Below are 14019 nucleotides of genomic sequence, written 5' to 3'. Positions count from 1 at the left end.
TCAGTGGCTAGGTTTGTTTTGCTGCTTTTGCTACTGATCCACAAATAGATTCCCACTTAACCTTACATGATCCCATTATCTGAAAAATGCTGATTGAAGGCTGTCTGATGTCCTTGCCAGATCGGTACTTTGCAACATAAAATCTATGTTTTGGAGGAAGGTCGAGTGAAGTTGGGTGGAACTTGGAACTTCTTGGCCACAAAGACTCATTTGTTGGACATGGTCATTTTCATAGCGAGCTAGGTAGTCATGCAAAATAGATATTGGCCCTGGGGCTCACTAAACTTCATGCTAACCATCAGGCAAACATTTACATTTCTACCACTTACTTGGGAATAATATTCTCTTCATAAGACCATAAAACATAGAAGAAGAATTAGCCCATTGTGTCTGCTCCACTATGGCTGATCCCAGATCCCACTCAACCCCATACACCTGCCATCTCGCCATATCCCTCAATGCCCCGACCGATCAGGACACTCCCATTAGATCAATTCCATATCATATCACTCACTTACATCTTAGGAGCAATTTACAGTGGCCATTGAACCCAGTAATTCTCACAAAACTGGATGGAGAGGGAAACCAGGGCACTTATTTACTTGGGAAATGGACAAATTCCACTCAGAATGCACAGGGGGTGGTTGTGCCCTGGTCGATGGAGCTATGAGGTAGCAGCTCTACTTGCAGCGTCACCATCCTGCCCAGTATATCTGACGCTTTTGTGGCAATGACAATTACTTGTCACTTTATCAGCTCAAGAATTAACGTTGCCTAGGGTGCTGCTACAGGCAGGGGTGGACACTTCATTTGCTGAGTTGTGAATAGAATTGAACAGAAATATTGACTGAAGATTTTCTTGATGATAATTAACTTACTGAACAAGAGCAGAAAAGATTAAAGATTATATTGGGGTTTATTTGTCACAGGGACATCAAAACACATGTTGAAATGCAGCATTTGCATCAAATCAAAACAGTCATTAAAAAAAAGATAGAACGAAAGCACTGGGTTTCACTTAAAGAAGAATGTAACAGAAATGTAATGAAGCACTTTGAAACTTGTTTGGACCACACTTTGTGAACCATACACTTAATTTCTGTACTGCACAAAGAACAAAATGATAAGGAAGAAGCTACAAAATAGATTCACAGGGATGAAGTTTTGAGGGCAATCTGAGCAGGATGGTATTTGCTGCTTGAGAAAAAGGGATGTCTAATAGAGACAGTCTGCAATTAAAAACAGGTTTGATGAGAGAGTGGTATGGAAATTGTATTCAAAATCTCAAGAAATAGAGGGCTATTCTGCTATGTCAGATGAAAAAGGGTGAGGAAAAACATACAAATATATTCTAACTGACTAGACTATTTGGGGCCGAATGAGATGTTAAGACAAGCAGTAGTGAGCTCATGAAATGTTGAATGATTACTGTTGGATAAATTTAGATATCTGGCCAGTTAGAATAGAAAATTAAATGAATGAAAATTACATTTAAAGGAGACATATTAGAAACAAGAATGAGCCATTTTGTCATTCAATTACATCATGATTGAACTGAACTTCAGCTGCATTTACCTGTCTTTGGCCTACTTCCTTCCTCACCATCCCGTAATAAGACATGACATACATAATATTAAATATATCTATTGACATGGCAATCACAAGCTTTTAGAACAGACAAAGTTCCAAGTTACCACTATTTTTTCCTTGAAAAAAATACTTCCAGATTTCATATCAAATTGGTCTGCTTCTAATTTTAAAATCACAGCCCATTTTTCTTGATTTTGACCAGCAATGCTGTCTGGTTGAAATACTGACAGGTTGATAATGTCAAAAGTAATCTACCAGGTGTAGTTTTGGAATCGGAGAGAAAATTCATCTCGAAGGAAGTTTAAAATTGGTGAACTAAATCACCTTTTAGCTGGACAGTCTTTTCCTATCCCGACTGAGACATTTTTTTAGGCAGGAAAATGGATGATAACTCATGAGAGAGCAGTGGTCTGGATTAGAAGGGCAACTTGGCTATCTCAGGTTGAAACTGAATGTCAGCTCCATTGCTAAAAGATGTCGTATCCAAGCAAATACCAGGCAACCTCACATTTACTCCACTGATGTCTCGGATTCAATTTTTTTTTCCCTCTTTGAAGAATAGGCTTATTTTAAGAATGGTGCCTTGGGACTTTTGTGAACTTCACAGGCAGTTGAGATTAAGAGCTGAGCATTTTAATCCTTTATAAAAACAATCTGTTTTCTGCATCAGGGATCTCATTATCTTCATCATATAGTTTTGTTTGAGCACAGGGCTGTTGGCAGCAGGTATTGGGAAATAAGCACCACGGTGCAGCAAATGAGAATTACATTCACAATGATAATTTCAGTTAAAAACAGTTTCAAGTAATAATTTCAAGACAACAGCTGAGAAAAAACATGCCTGGACCAGTGTGAGTAAATTTAACAGCATATATTTATAACGTACAAAAATCCCAATAGGCTTTGCAGGAGCATTATCAAACAATGTTTTACAGATGGCAGTTGACCAAAGCTTGGGCAAAGGGATAACTCTCAGGGAGCAATTTAAAAGCGGATAGAGAGGTGACAAAGTTTCAAGAGGTATTCCGGAGCCCTGAGCTATGGCAGCTGAAGACACAGCCACCAAGGATGGAGGGTTCAAATTCAGGAATGATCAGCATAATTAGAGAAACAAAGATATCGCTAGTGGTGTTGGAGAAAATTAGATAAGCAGTGGTGAGGGATTTGTAGGCAAGAGTAAGAATTTTAAAATTAAGTTTTTCTCAGCAGCACCCCATTGTAGGTTAGCAAATACAGGGAGGTGAACAGAAATTGATGGAAGCTAGGGATAATGCATTTTGGATAAACCGACGCTTGTGAGAAGATGGGCCTTGACTGCAATAGGGTAATGTGGGTCAGTGATAAAATGAGGATGAGGGTGCAGCAGTGAGTAAAAATCGGTTCCTGCTGGCTGACTGTGGCATCAGAATGCAAAGAAGGTACAATGCCATTCCTTGGCTTGAATTTTCTATATATTTCCCAAACTATGTGCAGAAAATACATTGAAACACAAAGTTAGTTTAGTACAAAATCAAAGAGATATTAGAGATGATAAATTAGTTAATTGTTTAAAATATAAGGATTTTGTTAAATCATATTTTAAATGGTTTAATATACTAGTTGCACCGATGCAAATATGTTTTATCACATGGAGTCAATATATAAATGAAGTGCATATATTTATTTGCTCATTGCTGGGTTATTTCAAAGTTCAAAGTAAATTTATTATCAAAGTACATATATGTCACCATGTACAAACTTGAAATTTATTTTCTTGTGGGCATACTCAATAAATCCAATAACCATAATGGAATTAATGAAAGACCGCTGCAACAGGATGGGCAATCAGTGTGCAAAAACCAACAAACTATGCAAATATGAAAAGAGAAAAGAATAATAAACAAATAAGCAATAGATATCGAGAACATGTGGTGAAGAGTCCTTGAAAGTGAGTCCACAGGTTGTGAGAACAGTTCAATGGTGGGGCAAGTGAAGTTGAGTGAAGTTATCCCATTTGATTCTAGAGCCTGATGGATGAGGGGTAATAACTGTTCCTGAACCTGGTGGCATGAGTCCAGAGGCTCCTGTATATTCTTACTGATGGCACCAGTGAGAAGAGAGCATGGCCTGGATGGTGCCTGATGATGGATGCTGCCTTCCTGCGACAACACAAAGTGTAGATGTGCTTAAGAGTGGGGAGGGCTTTAACTGTGATGAACTGTGCTGTATCTGCTACATTTTGTAAGATTTGCTGTTGAAGGGCATTTGGAGCACAGAAATAGTCACAGATTTTTCTGTGCGACAGATATACTCAAAGTGAGTTAGACCATAAGATTTCGGAGCAGAATTAAGCTATTCAGCCCATCGAATCTGCTCTGCCATTCAGTCAGGGCTGATTTATTTTCCTTCTCAACCCCTTTCTCCCGCCTTTTCCTCATAACCCTTGACACCCTTGCTAATCAAGAATGTATCAACCTCCGCTTTAAAAATACCCAATGACTTGGCCTCCACAGCTATAATCTCTGATCTGTGTTGTATTGTTATATAAATGATTTATCAACTGACTTCAATGGAATAAATGTCATAGGCAAGTACATTGCGCCGATCGACCTAAATAGCATGTTTAGTGTTACTGATCAGGAATTAATTTGGAGGCATTGGAAAATAAGGGTCTGAATAGCAATGAGGAAAGATAGACTCATGGGGTATAGGTACATAATTCATGGAAGATAATGACAGATTATTTTAGTCCTTAGTGATCCTGCCTGGGGATTAATGACTATGCATATGTGGCTTTTTATTCTTTCTAACATAATGCATCACCTTGAAATCATTTATATTTAAGTTGATTGGAGAACTTTGAAGCGCGAATGTGGAGAGAGGCAGCAATTTCAAGTTCCTGGATGTCAACATCTCTGAGGACCTAACTTGGACGCAACATATTGATGCAGCTATAAAGAAGGCAAGACATTGGCTATATTTAATTCGGAGTTTGAGGAGATTTAGTTTGTCAAATAAAACACTCGAAAACTTCCACAAATGCATCACTGCCTGGTATGGGGGGGGGGGGGGGGGAGCTACTGCACAAGATTGAAGTAAGTTGCAGAATCTTGTAAAATTAGTCAACTCTATCCTGAGCACTAGCCTCCGTAGTATCCAAGACATCTTTAAGGAGCAGTGCTTTAGGAAAGTGGCATTCATCATTAAGGACCCCCACCACCCAGGACACGCCCTCTTCTCACTGTTACCATCAGGAAGGAGGTACAGAAGCCTAAAGGCACACACTCAGCAATTCAGGATCAGCTTCTTCCCCTCGAAACAGACATTGAACCCATGAACACTACATCACTACTAGTTTAACTTAGCTATTTAATAGACATATATATAATTGATGTAACTCAGTTTTTTTCCTCTATATTTATTTATCATGTATTTCACTGTACTGCTGCAGCAAAGCTTGCAAATTTCACAACATGTGCTAGTGATATTAAACCCGATTCTGATTGTCCATTATGAAAGATTTTTAGGAGCCTTCTCAGTTTCTATAAACCACATTTATCAATTTGGAGCTGCCTGCTAGATCTGACATTATACTTCTAATTTTGAAATCCAAATAATTAATGCAAATTAGAACTGAGTCAAAAATCGGAAATGCTGCTTCTGGGATGAGATCACAAACCAAGACTCAGTCTGCTTATGCAAATACAGATTAAAGATCCAATGGATCTCAATGGAAAGAAAGAACTGATCCCTTCGAAATCCTGGCCAACTTATATTGATACCTTAAATAAAAATCTAATTCATTTTTTTCTGGAGATTTTATTGTGCAGAAATTAACTATTATGTTTTCCCCTTTACATGAAATTAAAATGTGATGCACTTCTGGAATCCCAAATACATTTTTAAACCAACAACCTTCTTGGCTGGAGGTGGATGTTAAAGATCTCCCTGACACAATTGCAAAAATAAGACAGGGCAGCTCTCCTCAGTGTCCTGACCAATTTTTAATCCTCAGTCAACATCAGTAAAACTACATACACGATTTATATAACATTATATTTTATGGGACTTCCAATGTCCATGCTGGCTACTGTGCTTCTGAAATTATTTCATTGCCTTTAGCTTTTATTGACATCTGGACATAGACATACAAAAATTTTCATTCTTAAAAATTTATTGGGTGTAACATGTTTTGGTACATCCTGAAAATTCTTTTGCACCTGCAGAGCAAACAAACTGACTGGTTAGGAATGCTGGATAATTGAGCGTTTGGCATCTCTATTCTAGAGTGACATTTGACACTTATTTTTGCTACTCGGTAACAGAAAATGACGTGGACATAATGCCATCAATAATTGTGCAACAGTCCGCCAACTCTGAGAAAGCCTCTGTAAGGACATGCAAGAAGTCCTCTCATTTGTGAGCCACAACATTATAATGAATGCAATTCTTGGCCATTGCCTCCCACATCCTCTTTTCTCACACACATCGTCTACTGCTTCATAACTGTCCTCCTCAGTTGGACACTAATCAGTGCAAGCTTGTATTCAGTGCTACTGCAGACAGCAGACAGCAGTACAGCACTTCCTTACAAAGAGGGTTAATAATGAAGATTTGCTTTAATTCTCATAACATATTGTTTCAGAATATTTACCGATAGTCTCACCTTCCCACAAACAGAGAGTTTATTGATTCCAGGCTCCTACGCACAGAACTGCACGGTTTAATGTTTCACTATGCATCAAGAAAAGGCATGTTTTTTTTTAAAAAGACAATCTTTAATGGGCCAAGTTCACGAGGAATGAACTGATCCGTAAGTGATTTGGAAGCAGTAAGCCCATCAATCTTAACTCCGGTTTTGCCGCACTTTTCTGTGGGCTTTTTGTTACAGAGATGCCAGCCACTTCCATCAAATCATTCCATTGTTAAGTGAGACAGCGACATATTTAGCAAAATAGATGATACCTTTAGCCTAAATTCCCAAGCCATTGGACTTGTATTCTGTACCCTGATATAGCAATGACAATGAAACTAATGAGAGCTAATTCTGACCCAGCAGGTCCCTCCCACCAGTGGATCACTCTCATCAAGAACAAGCCTCTAATTTGGAAGATCTCTCCCTTTTTCTCATTTTGTTTCATGTGTGGCCCTTGCCTGGCAACAACCCTCTTACTTCAAGCAACACCAGCCCCTGGCTTGTTGCTCTTTGAGGTTGAAAGGAAAACTGCTTGAACATTTGACTTTTCTTTCAAATAAAAGGTTCATTTTCCAGCTTCTGAGTGCCAGAATCACATTATTAGGTACTGCTAACAACTATTGCCCAAAGCATCCTGTTTCTTTTAAGTGTCTATTGAGGAACAGCATTTTTTTTTAGCCTGATGAGAGGAGACACATGTATGCAGAGTTCTGGCTAATATTACCTTGGAAATAATTGTTTATTATAATTGGTACATAAAACATTAAAACATCTCACCCCCCCCCCCCCCACCACACACGAACACACACACACACTTACTTCATGACACTCACAAAATGCTGGTGGAGCACAGCAGGCCAGGCAGCATCTATAGGGAGAAGCGCTGTCGACGTTTCGTCAGGACTCGGCCCGAAACGTCGACAGCGCTTCTCCCTATAGATGCTGCCTGGCCTGCTGTGCTCCACCAGCATTTTGTGTGTGTTGTTGTTTGAATTTCCAGCATCTGCTGATTTCCTCGTGTTTACTTCATGACACTAACTGCATTTTCAGCACACATAGAGGCCCACAACCCTGTCGATAGGTTTGAAGACTTGCATGTCTCAGTGATCAGAAAGCTATGTTGGCTGGAATCAGGGCTTTATGCTCTGGCTGTTAGAAGGGTCATTCAAGCCAAACAGGTCAAAGGGTAGAGGCCAGACTAAGAGTGATCCACCAGTCCTTGAGGTTCGGGGGTTCAGCTCAGGGCTAACAGCCCTGACTGGTAAAACAAAACTGTTGCTGAAACATCAATTAAAAATCTTTCTACGTCTGTATGCAATGGTATCTAAGTTTCCACCTGGGACTTGCATGACTGACAGCAGTGAAAAGCAAGCTACTGACACAATGAAGGAAGCCCTGCCAGAGATAGAGGAGCTTCACTGATGCCCTAAACGCCATGGCATGATGGGCAGTATGTAGGTAGGCTACTATACATTGCAAGGCAGGAAGATCTGGTGAATTTTAGAAGAAGCTGCTGAACTTTTCTTTTATCAATCCTTCTGCATGTCCTTATATAGTCTCATCAAAGAAACACAGAGCAAAGGTGTTGTTTCTTTATTACAAACCTCTCTTGTATCTTTCAATATACCAAAGCACAATCAGTGTTTTCAAAGTAGAAGAAAAAACTCTAACGATCAAATCACAAGGCAGCTGTAAATATTTTACGTTGGCTTACCAAGTGCCTTCCGCATTGAAAATTTCCAGTTATTACCTTCCTTATGCTTCTGTATATGTAGCAGTTTGATCTCAATTCTGAACCAACACGGCACTACTGCTTCGCTTTAACGTTTCTCCTGCTCATATTGTTTAATTACACACTCACCTGCTCTGCTCATTTCAATCAAGACGTTACTGCAGTAGAAAAGATTTAAATCAAAGTTTTATCTCTCTGACTAAATGCTAATGCATAGCAAGTTTTTGAGTCACCACAGTAGGGTAGGTGGGAGGGATAGGAAAACTAAGTTTTTTATTGTACAAAGTGGGCGGTTGTGTAGTCTGTTGCTAAGAGGCAGTCTTGCCCAGACAGTGGCTTCCCTAGCTGGACGTGCCTGCTGGGACAGGGAGTTTTACAGCAGGTCTGGCAGCTTGCCACCAGCCACACAAGGCTTTTGCCGCAAAACACAGTGCAAGCATCCCACTGGTGGCAGTGCATTGAATAGTAATTTGTAACGGGAAGTCCTTATTGCCAGGTAATAGCCTCCATTACAACAGGGACCGCACTTCAAATGTACTTTGTTGGCTGAAAAGCACGTCATTACAGAAGAGCAAGTTACTGAAAAGCAAATGACTTGGTCATTGTCACATTAATGCTCGTGGGCCACAGTCATAAAGTAATACAGGTCCTTTGGCCCAACTGGTCCATGCCAACCACCGTAACCACCCTGTGGGTCCCAGTTTCCCATGTTTGCTTCACGTTACAACCCCTCCATGTACCTATCTGAATGCCTCTTAAATGTTGCAATTGAAATCTATCACCTATCACTCTATCACCTCCTCTAGCAGTTTATTTCAGTACTATTTTGGGCAAATTTGAATTGGGATGGCCTGCAGATAAGGAGCACTGAGCTGAACTGAATATGCCTGGACTCTTTTGACTTTGTGTTTAATATCCTGTGTTCTTTGTGTTTATTTTTGTTGCCATTTGCGCAATTTATTTTTTTTTGCACATGGGGGAGATGTTGACCTTTTCCTTTGAATGATGTCCATGGTTTTCTATGTTTTGTGGCTGTCTGTGGGAACGACAGAGAGATAAAACTTTGATTTAAAGACATTCTTGCCATAGAGGGAGTACAGAGAAGGTTCACCAGATTGATTCCTGGGATGGCAGGACTTTCATATGAAGAAAGACTGGATCGTCTAGGCTTATACTCACTGGAATTTAGAAGATTGAGGGGGGATCTTATTGAAACGTATAAAATTCTAAAGGGATTGGACAGGCTGGATGCAGGAAGATTGTTTCCGATGTTGGGGAAGTCCAGAACGAGGGGTCACAGTTTAAGGATAAAGGGGAAGCCTTTTAGGACCGAGATGAGGAAAAACTTCTTCACACAGAGAGCAGTGAATCTGTGGAATTCTCTGCCACAGTAAACAGTTGAGGCTGGTTTATTGGCTATATTTAAGAGGAAGTTAGATATGGCCCTTGTGGCTAAAGGGATCGGGGGTATGGAGAGAAAGCAGGTACAGGGTTCTGAGTCGGATGATCAGCCATGATCATACTGAATGGTGGTGCAGGCTCGAAGGGCTGAATGGCCTATTCCTGCACCTATTTTCTATGTTTCTATGTTAAGACAAATCTCAGGGTTGTATACCATATACATACTTTGATCATAAATGTACTTTGAATCTTCTGTGTAAAGAAATTGCCTTTCAGTCCCTTTTAAAAATCTCTCCCCGCTTAACATGCATCTCTGTCCTCTAGTTTTGGACCTGCCAACTCTAGGCAATAGACTATGCACATCTACCTTATCACAGCTCACATTAATTTATAAATTTCTATGAGATCACCCTTCATTCTCCAGTGCTCCAGGGAATAAAGATCCAGCATGACCAACCTCTCCCTATAACTCAAGCCCTCGAGTCTAAGCAGTGTCTTCATAAATCTCTTCTGCATCTTCTCCAACTTGACAATGTTTTTCCTGTAACAGGATGACCAAAACTATACATAATACTCAAAGTGTAGCCTCGCCATTGACTTACATAACTGCAATGTAATGTCCCTATCCCTGAATATGATGCTAGGACTGATGAAGGGCCAGCGGGCTAAGTACCTTCATCATTATCCTATATGGGCACCTCACCAGTCACACACCTCCAGGCAGAAAATCGGCCTTCAACCATTTCCCTCTGCTTTTATTATCCAGCAGCTTCTGAATCTACCTCACAGGCTCTCCCTGAATCCCATGTGACCTAACATCTCTAACTATGTGCACCAAACACATGCAATATTATTTTAATTACCTTTCATCAAACTATTCTTCTGCTCATAGTCTAATTCTTACCAACTCCCAGGCAGCTGTCACTAATGTATTTCCAGTACAGCAATACCCGAATATAAAAATTCTCCTCAACATACTCACTTCCTCCTCCGACTAACATCAGGCAGCATGCATTGATGACTCAAAACATCAGTTTTGTTCCTCTACATATGCTGTCTGATCTATTAAGTATTTCCAGCAAAAGCTTTTAACTTTCAGATTTACAGCATCTAAATGACTTTGTATATCAAAAGCAAAACACCCAAAATGCTGGAGGAACTCAGCAGGTCAGGCAGCTAATGATGGCTGTGTTCCTTCAATTCTCATCCTCCTCATTACCCCCGGAGACTGGGCCTTCGGTTGGAATTTTCTGTCTAAAACTTTTTAACTTGCTTCTCTCCTTTAAGAAATTCTTTATAACTTAGTTGTTCTTAAACCAACATCATGAATGTCTGTTCTATTATTTGCAAACATGCTTTCTATCAGAATTTGTCCAATTAGGTTTCTTGAAACCTTAGATTAAAAAATACAACACAAGTCAAAGTCAAATTTAATATCAAATTACATATGTTATAATATACTATCCTAAGGTTCATTTTCTTTCGGGCATTTACATCAAAATAAATGATTTATGAAAAGCTATACATAAACAAAGACCGATAAACAAAGAGGACAAAATGTGAACAAAATAATACCGAGAACTTGAGCTGTGGAGTCATTGAAAGTAGGTTAGGGAATCAGTTCACTGTTGAGGTGAGTGAAGTTATCAAAATCATTTTGGCAGCCTGATGGTTGTAGGGTAATAACTACTTCTGAACCTGGTGGTGTAGGACCTAGAGCTTCTGTGCTTCCGGCCTGGTGTTAATAGTGAGAAGAGAATATGGCCTGGATGGTGGGGATTCTTGATTATGTGGGGGGATCCAGTCAGAGTGATGGTGAATGAAGTTATCCACACTGATTCAGAAGCCTGATGGTTGCAGGTTAATGACTGTTCCTGAACCTGCTGGTGTGGGGCCTAAGGCCCCTGCACTTCAGAATCAGAATCAGAATCAAAATCAGGTTTATTATCACTGGCATGTGTCATGAAATTTGTTAATTTAGTAGCAGTTCAATGTAGTACATAATATTGGGAAAAAAAGTAATAAATTACAGTATGCACATATTGAATAGATTAAAAATCATGCTAAAACAGGAATAATATATATTAAAAAGTGAGGTAGTGTTCAAGGGTTCAATGTCCATTTAGGAATCGGATGGCAGAGGGGAAGAAGGTGTTCCTGAATCGTTGAGTGTGTGCCTTCAGACTTCTGTATCTCATACCTGATGGTAAGAGTGAGAAAAGGGCATGCCCTGGGTGCTGGGGATCCCTAATAATGGACACTGCTCCTTGAAGTTGTCCTGGGTACTTAGTAGGCTAGTGCCCAAGATGGAGCTGACCAAATTTACAACCCTCTGCAGCTTCTTTCGGTCCTGTGCAGTACAGTGATGCCCCTCCATGCCAGACAGTGATGCAGCCTATCGGAAGGCTCTCCATGGTACATCTTATCGAGGTTTTTGAGTGTATTTGTTGACATACCGAATCTTTTCAAACTCCTAATGGAGTATAGTCGCTGTCTTGCCTTCTTTATAACTGAAGCGATATGTTGGTGAAGTTAGGGAGAGAAGAAAATGAAGAAAACTTAAGAAACCTTTTCTTATATTGCAGATGATTAGCACATACTTTTTAATATGAAGTGTGCATCAATGGTTAGACTGCATGTTCTTACGGAAACCCCTTTTCATTATGGCTCTTCGTATTCAATCATGTAAAGATTTAAAAAAACAGCATCTTGTATTTTTACAGCTAGCCTTTACATGCAAGTAAATCAAAAGACTTTCCACCGTGTGCAAAATGTAATTAAAAATACCTTTTACTTAATGTTATGTGTGGGCTATTAATTCTTTCCCGGGCAAAACGCATTTCAAGTCTGATGAAGTGCATTTACAAAAAAGACCTTGTTCAGTATTCTTTGCAAGTTCAATAATGAGGAAGCCAGTGTGGCGATCAATGTGACATTTTCACACATTCTTCCTTGCAAATTGGGTAAAATATCGAGAGGAAGATTTGTGCGTGAATTGTGAGTTCTCAGAAGGGTGAGGGGAAAATGAACCTCAGGAGAGCTGATACTGCACGAATGATTTTGAAACTAAAGTATGCAAGCCATCAAAATGCATTGCTGAGGCTTTTGAATCCCATTCACTCCCAGCACACTCAACAGCCTGGAGGCCGAGAAGCCTGGAGACGGGGTGTGAGCCCACAATCGACCCTATTTCTCGCTGATCTCACCAATTAAGGTGTTGAGCAAGACTGAAATCACTGAGGACTAGAGCGGAAGGACAGCAGGTGTTCAGTGCTCCTGAGGGTGACCAGTTTCTCGTCTCACTCGCTGCTGCCAGAATCCTGCGTTCTTTGACAAGGTGTAGTTGACACAGTTTGTGGATTGTACTCCATAGTTCACGTTTCTGTTTTCTGGTTTCAGGTCATTCATTTTGGTGCTGTTTTGTGCAATTTTGATCAGGGCAGTCTGGCTCTGCGGCCTGCAGTCAACGAATGACACAGCACTAAATTGAACTGAACTGAGCTGAGCTGCATAATCCTGGGCTGTTTTGATGATCTGTGGTTTGCCGTTTTATATTCCATGTTTTTCACTCTTGATTTGCACTTGAGCAATTTGTTCTTTTTTAGCGCTTTGGGGGTTTAATGTTCTTCTTTGAATGGGTTCCATGGTTTTCTTTCTTTGTTTCATAGCTGCCTGTGGGAAGATGAATCTCAGCATCAAAGTATGTATACTGCATGCATACTTTGATAATAAATGTACTTTGAGCCTCTGAATCTTGCTCTGTGGTGCATACACAATTCAGCTGTCTTAACCAGCTCAATGCAAATCAGCAGTCCAATAGAGCAGCAGTTCACAAATTAATCCAATGCCTGCAGAGTTTGAAAGAAGCGTGGTAACAATCCCAAGCATCTGGCTTTCAGGGAGCAACAGGGAAACATACAAGGTCATTGAAAGTAGTCCAAACACTAAACCAGCTTTAGTGCAAGGCTTATCTCTGAAGCTTTGGAAAAGTTTCACTCATTGCAAATTTGCTGCTGATTTTAATGTGGTTTACAGACTTAGCCATGTAAACATAGATGGGAATTTTACAAGTATCTACTGTATTCTTGCATGCTAAGGCTTTCATTCTGCACCTCAGGCCTGGAAGAGACAGCATTATTTCCAAGCCCATTATATGCCATTTAGTTCATGAAATTTTCTGCTTTACCTGATTGCCAGAAGCTCTGGTGGTTTGTGTTTTAGCGCTTTTAAGTCTATTAAAATTGAAATAAATCTGTCTGTAACTGGCACAGAATAAGTGGGCCAACCTCAACAAGACCTAGAAATCTTGAGAACTGTCAATGTACAAATTGCTGGAGGAACATAGCAGATCTGGCACCATCTATTGAGAGGAATAAAGTGTCAACATTTTGGGCTAAAACATGTCGTCATCACTCATGAAGGTCCCGATGAAGGGTCTCAGCCCAAAATGCAGACTCTTCATTCCTCTTAATAGATGCATGATCTGTTGAGTTCCTCCAGTAGTTTGCTGGATTTCCAGAATCTGCAGGATCTCCTGTGTTTAGAACTCACAATATTTCAGGTATAGCACCACCACCAGAAATGATCAAGTCAATTGAAGTAAAATTCAGGAAGAAGTTAG

At 40.1% G+C, this 14019-nt stretch overlaps 1 protein-coding gene across 13 annotated transcripts in view; it reads right to left on the bottom strand.

The window, feature by feature from the left end:
- The window catches only part of LOC140728939 (teneurin-3), a 2305574-nt gene that overhangs the window by 758731 nt on the left and 1532824 nt on the right, over nucleotides 1-14019 (bottom strand). The gene's annotated exons all lie outside the window — the stretch shown is intronic.

Source organism: Hemitrygon akajei, chromosome 6, assembly GCF_048418815.1.
Source record: "Hemitrygon akajei chromosome 6, sHemAka1.3, whole genome shotgun sequence".
Taxonomy (NCBI): domain Eukaryota; kingdom Metazoa; phylum Chordata; class Chondrichthyes; order Myliobatiformes; family Dasyatidae; genus Hemitrygon; species Hemitrygon akajei.
The sequence above is the reverse complement of the archived record's forward strand: the minus strand, read 5'-3'. Positions and strand labels throughout refer to the sequence as shown.